General features: G+C 45.0%; 1 pseudogene; it reads left to right on the forward strand.

The window, feature by feature from the left end:
* Window positions 1-3865, forward strand: part of LOC119169638 (ubiquitin-like modifier-activating enzyme 1) — a 54692-nt pseudogene extending 50827 nt beyond the window's left edge.
* The last annotated feature ends 13968 nt before the right edge of the window (window positions 3866-17833 follow it).

The following is a 17833-nucleotide window of genomic DNA, read 5'->3' on the forward strand; positions in this document are numbered from 1 at the left end:
TTGCCCCCGCTGCGCTACGCTTTTACACACTTCTCTTTTTTTTTAACCGATAGCGATACTATACACTACATGACAATACTTGCTCTCTTTAATAAATATTTTCTTGTCTTCGTCTTTCTATCGTATACGTTCGTATATTTGCTACTCTGAATTTTAATTTTTTTCCTTTTGTTCATTTATCTACTTTTTTATCTTTCTATTTATTTCATTATAATTGAGGCGCACTAGCAATGATGCCAAGGAAAGCATAGGGGACATTATGAGAAGGAATCGCAATGTCAACGAAAAGAGACAAAGGGGACGAAAAGATAACTTGCCCTGCCAGCGGCGTCTTCCTTTCGTCCATTTCTAGTTCTCTCCACTAACATTCCCCACACTTCCTTGGCATCTTTATCAGTCAGCTCTCATCATTATTGTGTCTAACAAAAAAAAAATTGGCCATCAAAGTTCTACTTCTTTCCTTCTTTTTCTTTCAATGCAATTTTGTGAATATATAGTCGCTCTCTCGCGTTCTTTTTCGACCATAACAGCGCTGTTGTAAAACTCTGATAGCGCATACGGGCCGCAGAAAGTGGGCAACTTTAACTACACTAATTTATTGATTTGTGGGGTTTAACGTCCCAAAACCACCATATGATTATGAGAGAAGCCGCAGTGGGTGGCTCCGGAAATTTTGACCACCTGGGGTTCTTTAACGTGCACCCAAATCTGAGTGCACGGGCCTACAAAATTTTCACCTCCATCGGAAATGCAGCCGCCGACGCCGGGATTTGATCCCGCGGCCTGCGGGTCAGCAACCGACTATCTTAGCCACTAGACCACAGTGGCGGGGCTACTCACTACACTAGTTCACTAAACATTCACAAGGAAACACCCATTAAGGGCCGCACATTTCAGCTTCTCTTGTCCTCTGGCGGCGATCGATCGCTCACCACTTCATGGGGATGAGAATTTCTATCTACGACGCACAGCATATTTCGACCGCGTATAAGAGCTATGCTGTAAAACGAAATGGGTAGACAAGCACAATGATTTTGACCAGCGTGACGCACACACTCTTATTTTTTGCAACTAAACTCCATGAAACGACAGCATGAAAGTTACCGGCACGTATACCTTAAAGATAAGCCAGAAATCTGCCCTCGCCGTTGGAGCGAAGAGGCCTGTAAGCTATCATTGATAGCAATGCATCATTGCTCACAGTGCAAAGTCACGAGTTTTGAAGCGGCAGTCTCATAATGTGCATAGTCGACGCAACCACACTCAGTCGGGAGGCGTAATCGGTGGGCGAAAAGTGATTCGTATACGGTGTACGAGAGCATATGAACTCATGACCTCGCACAAATTACCTATACGCAACGTTAAATATAGACAGTATGTGCGCTGTGTAAATCATAGATGACTAATCATTTTCTAGGGAAGCATACGTTCGAGGCGCATGACTTTGTCATAAAAGCTAGTTCTCAGACAGGTGCACATCATGTCCCGTAACAATATCCTCGCTTTCATGGACATTTCCTTGCCCATTAGTTTTAGGCCATGAAGAGCGTGCGGCGTTGTGAGCTTCGTACGAGTTATTTAGTGTAATAAAGGTGATAGAGCACTCTGTTTTCAAGAAAAAATACGCTTGCAAAGTCGATGACACGCCTATTATGAAAAAAGTAATGTTTTGAAAGTCGGCGATTAAAAACGACTTGTCTGTCATTTAGATCGGCCATGTTGAAGTACCACTCTACGTATACGCATTCGCTTCTGTCCACTTTAACGGAAATAAAAGTTCATGAATCAATTTTCTGGGCATATGCTTCGCTGCCTTCCATGTATTTCCATGAAATGACCGCCGTAACTCTTAATGATGTCGTGACTTTTTTATATTCGTGTAGTTTACTCTGACAAGATTCAAGCCTGTGTTCTGAAAATTCTTTGGACTGACATATACGTAAGAAAGTTAACTGATCATCCGTAATAACGAACACGGACGCCTTGAGAAATTAAGCAAGAAAGCTTTCGGCGTAACACACGGGTGTGCCGGTGCACGACTCGCCACATATTGCTTACGGCGTTAACGCCCAACGAGGAAGCTATATTCTTCTTAGTGCGCCAGGCCGATAGCATTCACCAACTGTGCTGTTCACGCAGTTCCTTGAAATTGTCGCAAGCGAAAGTGCGAATGAAGTGCAGAGGCAGCTAACGTAACCTTCCCTGAAGTGACAACCAGATACCATTATCGTTCACGTCTGCTTCCATTTATATTTTTCAAATACAGGTGCGCTGTTTAATGACTATGTTGATGAGGGTCATGTATTACAGCATGTACAATACACATAACAATATCATCAAATGTGTCCAGACAATTCGGAATCACATTTTTTTTCCGGCAGTTTGCTCGCTTTTGCATTTGAGACCTTCACTCGTTCTATGCATTTGCGACTTCGTGCCATTTTCTTATCGCAGCATGAGCGATGTGGTGGAGAACGTGTCCAAGAAGGCAATCGACCCGGGTAAGCGCTTCCTAATGTTTCAGCTGTTGTGCAATGACCTTGACGGCAAAGGTGTCGCGGTGCCTCAAGTACGCTACCATCTGCCGGCTCGACGACAAGACCCGGGCTCTCCAGAATGAACGGTATTCGCGCATTGAAATTCTTGGAAGAGAATTCGTCAAGCCTGGCGTTAACAAAGAAATGCTCCTAGGTCCGCGAAAGCTAAAGCAAATAATTTGCGATGTTTGTTTGTTTGTTTTTGCACTTGAAGTTGTTCGTATAAAAATTATTGCGGAAATGGTGGCCGAGCGTGAGAGCTTGCATCTAAACCTCGACCTTAGAACTGGGAATGGTAAATTCGCCTGTCACTACGATGTTTTTGTAATGTACAAAAACTTCGTGGGTCTCTTTAAAACTGGCTCCCATTCATTCTAAAGAAAGAAAAAAATTTAAGATTACGTCCGATGCGAGTGGAGTTACAAAGGTTTGTCGCATGCTGCAATTGCACTATCTCTTCTCTCGTCCCAACGAAAGCGCTGGAAGCTAAGCAGTGAGGGGTGGGAGGGGCAAAGAAACTACCGCGCCTCGTGACCTTGAGCACTTTTTTTCTTCGAATGCGTGGCTTTTTAAGTGTGATCGCGCGAGTACGCGTAGACAAGTAGCGGCATCCCGTGGCGATCTCGGTAACTTGATTCTTCGGTCACAGACGCTCAGAAGATTTTTCGCTCACAACCAAAAGGGCCGACATCAATGGCGGGATTTGTGCGAAAGGAGCTCTCTAACGCTATCGCGTTAAAAACGGTAGGCCACACACGCAGCCTTCAGATCGAGCAATGCGATTAAGAGGGTAAATAAATGTGGATAACATTCTGCACTTATTGTTGGGGTTTAATTACCGAACCCACAATACATTTACAAGGGACGCCCTATTGGAGGACTCGAGAAATTTCGGCCAGCTGTGGCTCTTTAAAGTGCACAAATAAAGTACTCGGGCCTCAATTATTTTCACCTCCGACGAAAATGCGGCCACTGCGGCCGGGATTTGATACAGCGACCTTCGGATCACCAGCCGATCATTTTAACCGCTGGATCACTGGATAACATTCTAATTTGCATCTGTGATAGGAAGTGATAGGAAGTTTAGCATGCAGAGCCGATAACTTTTCAGCAAGTCTACGCGAGTGGATAGAAAGGATCGCAAGAGGACTAAACGAGATAAATTTAAAGAAATGCATGTCTCGATGACGACCCTGCAAGCAACTGTAATCCGTAACACTTGGGGTAACTGCGGTTCTATAAGGTAAATCGAAAAATGCATGCCCTGTTCTCAAAATTCGATTCAAAGTATTTGACTAGCCTTACGAATAAAGGTTTCTGCAGCAGTTCGTTAACTTTTGTATGCACTGCCTCCTTTTATTATTTTGCTGTTTTTTGAGCCTCAAAAGACAATGGCATTATGGAGGCGAGTGGTGGTATTTGAAATAAGCTATCAAATTCTCTGGTTGTACAAGAGTGTAGCTAATTACACGAAAAACAATCATGTTCCCCTTTTTGGTATGCACAGAATGATTTATTTATACATGTAAATTCTGGTTACATGATGTTTTTTCCTAATGATTCGCAAAAACAAACCATGGCTAAGGTAGAGATGATGACCCATACCTGTGCCGAAACAAGGTATCTGAACTTGGACATAACTATGCTTGAGTAAGGCTGACATCCAATTATTGAAGCATATGTGGTGTATTGTGCAGACGAATGCTTTAGGGTGCGAAGTGTCAGTATCAGTTCCACCGGTGCAGCTGCCTTCTATGAATTTACATGGATTTCTAAACTCTATGACGTGCTTTTCATAATCTCTCTCTTTCAGGCGCTATGACAACTGCTTCACTGGCCACGTGATGCCGAAGTGCAAACGACGGGTATCTCTTTTTTCATTCACATCTCATCGAACTCGAAGTTTTTTAGCCCGAGCATTTCTACGTTTAAATTTTCACAAATTAAATCAATGAAAATCAGACCAGTGGTTTGCTCTCGCGAATGTGTACCGGTACACAAACACGCGCATATAAGCTGTTAAATATTGTTGAATATTAAATAGAAGAAAGAAGACAACTAAGTGTGCGCATGAGCCGAGAGCCTGTGGCTTGGCTTCGCCAAAAGGAACGTTTCGCCGGTCATGGATGCGTTTGTAATCTCTTTAAGCCATTACAGCTTTGTTTTCGCTCACTCCACTGGCGAATACAATTTTCTTCAACATATGCAATCGCTTTTTTCAAAATTTTTTAATAATATTTAGCTCTGCTGAAGAGTGGCTGTGATATAGTTACCACATGTGTAACGACGTCCTCCTCTTCTGCCACCACCATGTTCCCCGCTACACAGGTGCACATACCTAAAATCACATGTGGTAACAATATTATTTGCGTTAAATTTAAAGCATGACATATCATCATCGTCATCATCAGCCTGACTTTGTCCACTGAAGGACAAAGGCCTCTCCCATGTTCCGCCAGTTAACCCGGTCCTGTGCTTGCTGCTGCCAATTTATACCCACAAACTTCTTAATCTCATCTGCCCACCTAACCTTCTGTCTCCCCCTAACCCGCTTCCCTTCTAATATGACATATATCATGACATATATCAACTCCATATCAATCGTCATCATGGTTAAGCGAATTCACCACCGTCCGAAATACGCACTCCATATGGCCTGTAAAAGATGTTACTTTGCACTTACCGTACAGCTGGCATGACTCTACCTTCATAGACTCTGATGTTTAATTTCAGTGATAGCCAAAAAGATACCCAGTGTACGTCGCGATACGTGATGACAAAGCTATGGAGACCTAAGAAATGTCTCAGTGTAGATGAATCTTAATATTCGAGAATGAATATCAGCGTTTTTATGAAATATGCACTGCAAGTGTACGACCATTCAAGTTATCTGTTATGTGAATATCAACAGGCTAAGGTATATTGCTTGGACGCCTCGGTTTAATAAATGTTTCTGCATTCACTCACACTTTGTGTTTGCATTGATTGGCGTGCTTATTTGTCATGAAGGCTATGCATGCCTGGGCATGCTTGGTGTTATTGCTATTCAGACCACCTGCGCCAAAGGACCAAAAAATTAACACACATTATAATACTCTTGTCGTTTTACTTTTGTCATGACACCTGCTCCTTTGTTGCAAAACACCAAAACGCGTAAACACAAGCTTATTTTGATGAACGATAGAAATTAGACTAGTCCATCATCGCTTTTACCTGAAAATGTTTGTAGCGTCTAGAATCCTGCCGAATCTCGACTTTACGAAGTTGCCGATTTAGTGAAATAATTCCTGGGTCCCCATGACATCGTTAAAGGCAGGTTCAACTGTGATAATGAATCTGCCAGAGTAACATAAGTGACATAACAAAGTTGCGATGTAACGTATTATACAGCGCGCACACTTTTTGCATTGAGAACACGAAGCGCAGCACAACTGCATATGCATATTTTTCTTTCATTGAAGGCGATTCGTTTATTAGATCAAACATGCCTATTTCCATTTATGAACCAAAGAATGTTGTATCTCAGCATTGCGTAATTTGTACTGATTTCAGGTATAACCTATAGCTTAATGAGAATTAAAATTAGTGAGATTAATATGCCCGTTCGTCATAATTTAATCACCTATCTGAACATTGCAGTTGTGGTTCTCATATGAAGGTAGGTGGACTCAAACTTTCGCCAAGTTTATTTAATTTGCATGAACATGTAAAGTATGATCCTCTGTACAAAAACATTTGGTAAAAATATTTGGTGGAAGAATCACCTTTCTTTCTTTATGTGAAACGCTTCCAGCACCTCTCGTGTCGGCGAAGCCTGGCTCCTTCCGAGTAGTCGCGTGTGATCGAACTGCGGTGTAAAGCCACACGCTGTACAGCAGAAGAGTAAAAGAGACCCTATTCCATTCCTAATTGATAAAGAATACTTTCTGAAGCAGTCACGTGTACGTCGCCCTGTCTGGCCTATGTAGACCTTTCCACGGCTCGGGGGGGGATTTCACAAACAGTGCCCACGGCACAACGCAGAAAGGGCTTTACACGCCTCTTGCCACACGCTGCCTTGGCACCTCTTGAAGATAGGCGGGCACACAGCCTCGACAGCTTAGTCAGAGCAGAGACGACAACCGGCACATGGTGCCCATGTGAAACATTCCTTTAGGTTGTGGAAAATTTCGTGCGCGTATAGCAGAGCATGCGGTATTTTTTTTTCTGTCCAAGCATTGGCATTCCTGTTCGTTTGTTTGTTGCCTGTAAGCACTGGCACATATTCACTTTGGGGTATTGGCCAAGAAAGCTTGTAGTAGCCTATATGTGATACACAGAGTGTGAGCCTATTATTAAAAAAAACAAAAAGAGAATTTTTAAAAACTATTTTTTTGAAAATAAAATAATAGTATAAAGGATCAATTCATAAAAGAGACGGCTAATACTGTTTTAAAAGACTGAAATTTCGAGTAGACAGACAGTTGAATTTACCTCACCTGATCAAAATAGAATGATTGAGCAACTTTCATTTACATTATCAATCATATCACAAGAATTCGCGCATAATATAGTAAGCCGGAGTTATATTGACATGCGTTTAGATTCTTGAATAAAATTGCATACCGCGTCACGTTTCTCTGGCAATGTGCCAAGCCGGAGGCGCCGACACTGAGAACAATATCTGCAGTTAAATTTAACACTAATGTGTAAAACGGCATAAATAGAAGTCTTTTCCTAATGAATGAATAGTTCCGACATTATATAAAGCAATGCTCAATTGATTCTGTTTTTTCACAGAATGAGCACAGGGGAGATATTCCCAGACCAGATCTGTGTAAATAATAGTTTAATGGGAGACACGACATCGAAATTTGGCTAAAGTAACTTCCAACTTTCTAGAATGACTCCACTGAGGTTTCCAGAGATATATCAGGTGCTGATAGTCCGTCCAATTAGTAATATTTTCTATCATATCTGTATAGATAGCTAATTTTCTATAACCGATACTATGTATCCTATTTCTGGGAGTACCGAGATCAGAGGACCATCTTCGTTCTTCTCGTTATGAGCCCTGTGCCACGTTTTTCGAGCAACCTTTTCTTTTTTTGCGAATCTAAGGAGAGGTATAAAAACTTGTTCAACATCTCGCTCTCCTGGCCTGACCACACGATAGTGTCTTTGACCACATTAACTTTGCGGCATCAATGAGTGATACAACCCTTCTGCGACAATGCGTTATTGGCTGTCCTCCTTGTGGGCGGTGTCTTGCGCGCGATCGTGTGCGACTGTCTACCATTAAGGTGGATCCAGTGTGAGGTGTTATAATGACGATGCTGAGTGTCACACAAGTCCCGTTAACTAGGGAGGCGATCGCCGGGCTAATTCCAAGGGCCGAAGTATCGGCCCCCCGAACCGCACCACGAAAGCGTGGACAATTTAGAGGTGGTCCTTTTTGGCGCGCCAGCGGACGCCGGTTGTGGCCCAAAGAACAAGTCAGAACTGGGAGTTGATAAACAAACAAAATTATATTCTCAATAGTGGCAGATCGAAAACAATACACAAGTATGCACACTCCACAATAGTTGAGTACAATATGTCACCAATCAAACAACGTACTACACAGTACAATCAGCCACACTCGAAACAACGGACACAGACAACGATACGCACTACAATGCAGTCGCATGCATTGAACAACCTAGACAATTAAAGACTAAAGAAATAGAAAACCTATCCAGTCCAAAGTTCTTGGAACAAAAGTCTGGATGATACTCTTCCGAGAATCACTCACTCAAAAAAGTCCAGCGTTGTTGTCGTTCCGCTGCCCTCGAAGTTTCTTTTCCAGGAAACCTCGCCGAAGTTTCTCTTCCAGGCAACCTCACGTCTTCAATAGGCCACTCTCCAAGCTTCAAACTTCTTCGCCGGAAACACGTCGGCTTCACACACGCAGCCGTTGCCACGCGTCTTCGCTCGATAGCGGTAAACACACACTCTTGCCTGTAACTCGAGTCGTCACCCCTCAGGTGGAAATCATCTTCTTCTCCTGCTTTGTCTTAACGGACAAAACCTTCGCCAACTACACGGTGGAATCCCTACGCGCTCTGGCGCTAACTTCCGTTTTCTCCTGATCTCTCACCCCGGCTGCTCGATTAAATACCTTCCGCGCGAGATTCCAGAAGGTTCTCATCATTTCGTCGGCGCGATACGCAGCGAAGGTTGGGGAGAGGGCGAGACGGTTCGAATGCTGGCCGCGACAGATGACTCAACCCGGCTTCAACCACGTCCCTTTCCATCTAGAAAGTTGGAGTGCTTGCTCGGCCGCCGTTGTGGGGTGAGGAGGTTCGTCGACGAATCTACGCTTCCGAGGAAGGGAGTCGCGCCCGGGGAGTCTGGAGGTTTGTTTTCCTTTTTTTTATCGTTGACCTCGCGGCGTCACTCCGGCGTTTCATCGCGAGGAGTTGGCGGCGCGCTCTTTTTGAGCGCTCGTTCTGTGACACTGCCCCCCACTTTAAGAATATTATCTCATAATATTCAAAACCACACAAACGAGCGCGAACAGTCACCAAACACTCTGACAGACTGTAATACAATCCGTCGCTCATGACACTTCACATTCACAATAGATCACTCAATACAACTGTACATTGCAATTTAATCTCACAACACATAGAGTATAGCCACAGGTACATGAATACATTGCTCCATCACATATTCCAAACAATACAAATATACAAAGCTCTCGTTACCACAATTGTACAATACTATACATCACGTCACAGCACAAACACTTCGACACTTGTGACACAGGATTACAAAAACATTAACACAACATATAGCACTCAGCCCTGCCAAACATAATTCCATTCCACCTCAGCACTTATCCTGTGCATTTATAGCGGCGCTTGCGCCCTTTCTTACGGTGCTCTCTCGATCTCTTATTGTTTTTGGTCGTTTTGTTCCGGCGAGCCCCTTCCAACGACGGTATCTGAGGCGGCGTCTCAGCCATCGTTGTCACTTCCGACACTGCAAACGGGTCATGACGCTCAACTGATCCTGCCCGGTTATTCACCCGCTTGTTCACGTCCCGACATTTGGCCTGGCTGGCCAACTCCGTCACTTTTACACGGTCGGTCGGTTGAGGTCGTGCCGACGTAAGTCCAGCTGCCCGGCCCGTGAGCTCATTCAACAAGATCAACTTCTCATTCATTGTCTCTTGCGCCGCGGCTTCACCTTGGGCTCTAGTGAGATCCGTCACGGGCTGCTCCTCCACTGTATCTCGCGGTCGCTGGGTTGGCGAGGGCTCCATCTTAGGATCTTCTCCCAAACATTCCGGATCATTCGGTTCTCGCGCCCCGTCAGTGTTTCCGATGACAAGGTCGTACAGGGGGGTCGTCATGCATAAAGCGGTAACCTTCCCGCTGAAGTGCGGGGTTTCAACCTCAATTTCTGCTTCGGGAAGCATTCGAACCGTAAGGTCATTCAGGCAAACCGGTTTCGTTTTGCCTGTTAACTCACTTTCCCGTACCAAATTTCTCCGCACGATAACCGTGGAGCTACCGGTGTCTCTTAACACCGTAACCTTTTTGCCCGCAACTTTTCCAGGCAGCGTTGGCATTCCCTTCGTAACACCGGTTGGCTGTTTTGCCATTACAGCACCCACAATAGGAATTTTCTCTCCATTTTTCAACTCTACGAATCCATCTGTGACGGCATTATTACCGGATTTTGGTGCTGCTAGCACACAGGATACCTGGTGAGTTTGACTCGCTCCGTTTCGTCATGCGTCTGCTTTGTGTCCAGTCTGACCACATTTGAAACATTTTACAACCGTGGGGCTCGTGAAGTTAATTCGGCAGTGGTTAGCACGGTGACCCACTCGGTTACACAGAAAACATCGCGGAATGCTCTCCGGTGCACGCTTCTTTTCTTAGGGAGCCGATTTCTTCTAATCTTCGGGCAATCCTTCTTGACCTTGGCCAAATTAGTGCCACCATGCGCTTCCAAGAATTGATCAGCCAATTCAAGCATGCCTTCAAGTGACTCAGCCTTCCTCTCTTTCAAGTACAGCGACAGGCTCGGGTGGCAACTAGTAAGAAATTGTTCTCTAATTAGGAGCTCTCTAAGTTCATCGTACTCCTGCGCTGTCCCTGAAAGTTCAATCCATCTGTCGAAATAATGGCAAAGTCGGGCGGCATACTGCGTAGCCGTCTCACCATCAGCTGGCTTTCCTGTCCGAAATCGGTCCCGGAGTCCTTCCACAGTAAATCTAAATCGCTTCAGCAAAGCAGCCTTCATCTATGCATAGTTGGCTGCATCGGTCGGCGTCAGCCTACCGTACACACTGAGCGCTTCATCACTCAGGCAAGTACTCAAAGCAGTTGCCCATTGATGTTCCGGCCAATTCTGGCTCCTTGTAATCGTCTCAAATCTGTGAAGGTACGCGTCAAGGTCGTCCTTCCTTTCATCAAACGCTACGAGCAGCTTGCTTGGGTTCAAGCGGAAGCCATGCTCTTCCCGTTCGCTGCTTACAACTCTAGCTTGGACGGGAGTTTCACTTCGCTGTTGCAAACGGAGCCGCTCGAGTTCCATTTCGTGCTGCTGCTGCCGTTCCCTTTCAGCCATCTCCGCTTCTCTTTCTTCTCTCGCCCTTTCGGCTGCCAATTTTTCTCTCTCCAACTCCAACTTCAATTGTTGCTCTCTTTCTTCCTTCAGCTGTCGCTCCTGTGCCTCTCTTTCTTCTCTCGCCCTTTCGGCTGCCAACTTTTCTCTTTCCAACTCAGCTGCTTTTTCTTCCTTGGCTCTCTCAGCTGCCAACCTCTCTCGTTCCAACTCAGCTGCTTTTTCTTCCTTGGCTCTCTCAGCTGCCAACCTCTCTCGTTACAACTCAGCTTCTTTTTCCGCTTTGGCTCTTTCGACCGCCAACCTTTCTTTTTACAGCTCAGCTGCCTTTTCTTCTTTGGCCCTCTCTTTTTCCTCTTTCTCCTTCTGGGTGACCAACTTCCGTAGTTCGGCGCCAGAAAGACCCATCTTCTCACCAAGAGTGACTAACTTTTCGAGATCCATTGTGTCTCGCAAATAAAGCCTTGCCGCGTGCAAAAAGTATCTGTCTAAATCAGGCTATCGGAACACTCCACTGCACTCGTTAACGTGAACACTGAACAACACACAAAATCGTTCCGATAGCACTATCAACACTCGAGGCTCTTTTTCACTACTTCGGACACACTGTGCACCAAAAGGTCCTGTCGCGGACGCCAGATTAATTGTCACACAGGTCCCGTTAATTAGGGAGGCGATCGCCGGGCTAATTCCAAGGGCCGAAGTATCGGCCCCCCCGAACCGCACCACGAAAGCGTGGACAATTTAGAAGTGGTTCTTTTTGGCACGCCAGCGGACGCCGGTTGTGGCCCAAAGAACAAGTCAGAGCCGGGAGTTGATAAACAAACAAAATTATATTCTCTATAGTGGCAGATCGAAAACAATACACAATTATGCACACTCCACAATAGTTGAGTACAATATGTCACCAATCAAACAACGTACTACACAGTACAATCAGCCACACTCGAAACAACGGACACAGACAACGATACGCACTACAATGCAGTCGCATGCATTGAACAACCAAGACACTTAAAGACTAAAAAGATATAAAACTTATCCAGTCCAAAGTTCTTGGAAGAAAAGTCTGGATGATACTCTTCCGAGAATCACTCACTCAAAGTCCAGCGTTGTTGTCGTTCCGCTGCCCTCGAAGTTTATCTTCCAGGAAACCTCGCCGAAGTTTCTCTTCCAGCAAACCTCACGTCTTCAATAGGCCACTCTCCAAGCTTCAAACTTCTTCGCCGGAAACACGTCGGCTTCACACACGCAGCTGTTGCCACGCGTCTTCGCTCGATAGCGGTAGACACACGCTCTTGCTTGTTGCTCGAGCCTTCACCCCTCAGGTGGAAATACTCTTCTTCTCCTGCTTTGTCCCTACGGACAAAACCTTCACCGACTACACGGCGGAATCCCTACGCGCTCTGGCGCTAACTTCCGTCTTCTCCTGATCTCTCACCTCGGCAGCTCGATTAAATACCCTCCGCGCGAGATTCCAGAAGGTTCTCGTCATTTCGTCGGCGCGATACGCAGCGAAGGTTGGGGAGAGGGCGAGACGGTTCAAATGCTGGCCGCGACAGATGACTCAACCCGGCTTCAACCACGCCCCTTTCCATCTAGAAAGTTCGAGTGTTTGCTCGGCCGCCGTTGTGGGGTGAGGAGGTTCGTCGGCGAATCTACGCTTCCGCGGGAGGGAGTCGCGCCCGGGGGGTCTGGAGGTTTGTTTTCCTTTTTTGTATCGTTGGCCTCGCGGCGTCACTCCGGCGTTTCATCGCGAGGAGTTGGCGGCGCGCTTTTTTTGAGCGCTCGTTCTGTGACACTGAGTGAGACAAAACACTCTAGGCCCTGTGGCAATGGCTCACCCTGTTCGCTCGTCACGAAGCTCTCGATTTTGCAATATGCCAATAAGCGCAAAACATTTCACTCAAAATTCATTTATTTTTGTTTTACCAACTTCTCAACATCAGTTCCTCCACCCGAAGACTCGGTCACACTACCGAACGAGGTCTGAACCCAACGCAACCATGACGCCACTTTAGGCAGCGTTTGGATGAAACTTTGGATGAAACCACATTGCCAAAACATTGAGATTAATATGTCCATTTGTCATAATTTGGTCACCTATCTGAACATTGCAGTTTGTGTGAAAGGAGCGTTCATCACTTCAGGAAATGAGGTGGAAAAGTCTTAAGTGGGGTATATTTTCATGTCACTTGCTATGCTGCTGAAGCTAACTAAAGTTGCACAATTCTTTCAAAGTTGAGTGTATATGACATATGGCACTTCTGTTATATCTACTGCTTTGTACACTAAAACTAAGGAGGCGGGTACTTTTTTAGGTCATCAGGATAACTAAGTCCCCGACTCCTTACATTTTTCTCAATAAGTGAATATAAAGTGTGAAGTAAAAAAAAGGACAAAAGTGACCACGGCCAAGACCGTTATATGAAGGCTGGAAAGTACAGCAGGCGATGTATACGTTTTTAAGACGTGACAATGCAGCTCGTTAATCACCGTACTGCTTGGCTTCGGGAATTCTTGTTCAGACGAGGGTAACGTGTAGGATCGTGCTCAATATTGAGCATTCACCGCTTAAAATGACGCACTGCAGCTTGACAGAAATAATGTTACAGGCAAGACCTTCGCTAGAAAAGTAGAAAGAAATAGAGTGTTTCATATAGACGTGATTGATCTTCGATGTAGGTGTTCTATTCCAGAACAGCTTACACATCGCACTGCATGATTCGGACCTATTCAGGTATTCCGGTAGCAAATTGTGCCCACTTCCTGAGTAAGCCTGTGATGCCTCGAATACGCCCAAATGAAAACAGAGCGCATGAGAACAATGCGTTTCACTCTTTGTTATACGCAGCAAAAGTTGAAGTCAAGGCTAGACCATTGGTAGCCTAAAGAACAAAGATAAACAAAGATAAAGCCGATCATTGAACCGAATCCTTTCTTGAACCGGTCGAAGAGTTTGTCGCCGTGATAATGGCTTTTGAAAGAAGCGGGAGACCTGTGAAAGCCTGCACTCAAGCATTACTGTGGCTTTAAAAACAGTTATTGTTTTCACGTGCCAAGGAACATTTTGTCGGGGGGGGGGGGGAACAATTATTTTTGTTTTGCATGTGAGCTTGTGTAGTGCTCCACTGATCGTGTCGCTTGAGACGTTTTAGCAGAATGGTTTCGGCTCAGATTGCTGTGAGGGCGTCGACTTGTACACGATTGTAAGCAGATCGGCATGTATTAATTTACTGCATCACCGGCAAGAGAAGGTGCGTTCAGTTATCTTTCTTGCATGTTTGTTTTGTTTTTTTCTCTCGCTAAGGCTAACGCGTCTACGTGTAGAGTGATTCGGAGCTGTCGCAACACAATATGAAACAGAGAAGCGGAAGGTCTTTGCAATCGCCCCTTACAACCAATTTACCGAAAATATTTAGCAGAACTAGTTCCATAGACGCTAACGTGTGCTGTACATTTTTTTCAACTTGATAATTCTTGCACGCTGCACTAGGAAGCCCAGCATTTGAAATGTCAATTGCAGTTGTTTATTTATGTAGAGGACAAGAACAACAACACAGAAGGCAGGGAGCTTTTATCTATGTAGAAGGACCCTATAAACTCGCAAGAAGACAGTGTGAGGTGAACAAGTGGCGATTCAATACATATTACCGGGAGTTTCAAGAAATGTGTCCATACTGCTCGAAATTCAGGAAAATGCAGTCTTCGCTCTCTGCCTTCAGGGTTGTCTTTTTTTTATCCTGATGGCAGATGTCTTGAAATGGTTGAGGACATCGTTAGGGACAAGAATTGTTCTTAGCACAATCAAAAGTAATTGTGGTAAGTTTCGGTGAAAGTGCGCAGATCCTTAAGCGACGCTCACAGACTGCGTTCGTCAAATCTTCTTCTATGCTGCATGTTGTCTCGTACCAAGGCCAGTTTTTAGTGCATTTGCCAAATAGCATTCCAACACACGCTCCTTGGGTTTGTCGATGTAGTATGGGGAATCAGTGCCGCGCACTTTTTACAGCTTTCACGTTTAGTGCAATGGCATAAATTATATTTATTTATTTATTTATTTATTTATTTATTTATTTATTTATTTATTTATTTATACGCAACACCTGACAGGATTCTCGGTGAAGCCCAGTGCAACGTTAGATGGCAAGTACATTGAGAAAAAGGTGGATTCCTAAATACAGTAAAAGACAACAGCAGAAAAAGTAGGTCTTGTCAGTACCTCGTCCAAGTAGCAGAAGCATGTCCGCGCACGTGGAAGCATATAATTTTCTATAACTACGCAACAGCAAACTGTGGCGCTAGTGTCTAAGAGAGCTGCAACGCACGGTGCCTGAGCGAGCAACCATGATAATGACGGGTAGTACACGGATTTGTCTAATCGTCGTTCTTCTGGCTCCGTCAGTCTTCGCGTGGTTCGGAACTGTTTTATACCGAAACAAAAATCAGCAAATGTTCTGCAGTTGCACTTCACCACCTTAACTTTTTAAACTGGCCATTCCAAATCGGCCCCCGAAGTTGACAACTATCGATTCTTTCATTCAAAACAAAACCAATAAACAATAAGCAAAGCCACAAGTTCGTTCGATGCCTGCAAACACAAAGGCATGGTGAATCCATGCACTAACAGTCATTATTATGGTAGCTGAACGATCGGCGTCCCACAGTCTCCTGTGGTCAAATTTAGGAGACTATATACGTGAAGCACGGCATAATAGCATAACGTAACATGCTCATAACGTTGCTGAAGCGTGAGGTCAAGTGGTATCCTAATAAATATAGCGTTAAAATGATTGCCCATGACCAGAAGAACAACGTGGCTTGCCTGATACGTACTTCACGAATATCTTTTCACCAGTCACGTGTGACATATACCCGCCTACCAGGGCTTTAGGTATGCGGGTATGCTACACGTTATCCACAAACTGTATGAACTCAGGAACGGTGAGAATGGAGGTTGGAAAACTTACAAGATTCCTTGCAGGATTTAAACGAGACAGGCACCATTTGCTGTCATTTGCAATTTTATTGTAGCAGACAACCGCTGACAAAGGGGCTGCCAAGAACGAAAAATCTCAGGCCATAGTTGTATACAACTCGAGAAATACAATAGAACACCCCCAAACGACACAATCGCGACAGCCAATCACCCCCGGGACATAACAAGTGGTCCTACTTATTCACTGGGCAATGTTTTTTGAAGGTGGCTTCATCTGCGACCTGTCTCATGAACCTATATAGTCTATTTTCCGTAAGATCTATGGGTGCCGTCATCTTGGGTTGTTAAGTCGAGGCTTTCTTGCTTCTGTATATTGCGTCGTCAATTAATAAGGCCAATAATATCGTAGGCACCAACCCAATTTATCGCATGCATATGAGTCTACCGTAACACTGTGTGTTTAGTTGTTAAAGATGCAGAAAGGCTAACATTTCAATATGGTGGCACTGAAACCTGTCCATAAAAGTCACAGCTTTGCCGCAAAGGTGAAGCAATGGACGCGATAGCAACACATTTGAAGGTCATGTGCAGATTGGCAAGCAGATCGAAATGTGCCCCGCGTTTCTCGCGCACAAATGACGCACTAAACGTGGTCACTGGTACAGATGAACGGAAATAAGCGTCTCAGTTGTTACTTCGCTTTGTCTGAAAAGCGCACTTTTTTTCGCAAACAGAGGCTGTGCAACGATTGCAGTGACCTCTGTGCGCCTGCGAACTATAACAGAATCGTTCCGACAAAACCCCAAGGCTAGCCAAGATGTTCGAGTTTTCCCACTACAGGGTAGGGGCACGCGATCAAGCGTACACCCCCTTATTCGCAACGCGGGTCAAAGTACGCATGAGAGATGAGAGCTGCCGCGCTCTCACTGCACCATCTTGCTGATAATGCTGCAAACGCGATACCCCCCCCCCCCGTGATGCCCGCCAGCAGCGGTAAGTGATAGATACGAATAGCTTGCCGTTCGAACGTTGAAGGAGGTACCTCTTGGTGGCTCTGTGGTTAACGCCACGCATTCACGACGTGGAGGTCCCACGTTCGATTCCGCGCATCGGAGTCCCCTTTTCTGGGATTTCTTTTTCTTTCTTGCATTTTCATATATATAGTATAAATATACGTATAGTATACATATACATAGTATACATATTAATATATTATGCATATACATATACGGTGCATGACATCAACGCCGACGCCCACGCCGAAGCCAGCAGCGAAGTCCAGCCGAGAGTGTCCCTATAATTGATATCGCAATAAAATAGTGTATGGAGAGCACGCCCACGGGCCCGGCTTTTGTGCATCCACGTTTTAGTAGGATGTGTCGCAGACTCCTAAGATTGGACATAGAGGCTAGTTTCACTTCACTTAACTATATGAATCTTCGATGTGAATCGTAAAACTGGTTCCCAGCTCTCTTATGTTTTTCCCTCGTTGTCCGCACCAAAAAGTGGTGTCTGCGAGTGCTCCTTGCGGCGTCCACTATGAATCTCCTTGCCTCTCAGATTACAAAAACATCTACTGCTACACTTGAGGCAGCGTCCACCATAGACATCATAGCAAAGGTTGTGATGACGTCACGTTTGACGCTACCGGAAGCAGTGTCGGCTACGCGCGCTCCTTTCCGTAACTCCTCTGTACTACGAGGAACCACTCCTTTGATAAGAAAAAAAATTGGGGGACCCTTAAGCTTCGTTTTTA

This window comes from Rhipicephalus microplus, chromosome 2 (assembly GCF_043290135.1).
Source record: "Rhipicephalus microplus isolate Deutch F79 chromosome 2, USDA_Rmic, whole genome shotgun sequence".
Taxonomy (NCBI): Eukaryota; Metazoa; Arthropoda; class Arachnida; order Ixodida; family Ixodidae; genus Rhipicephalus; species Rhipicephalus microplus.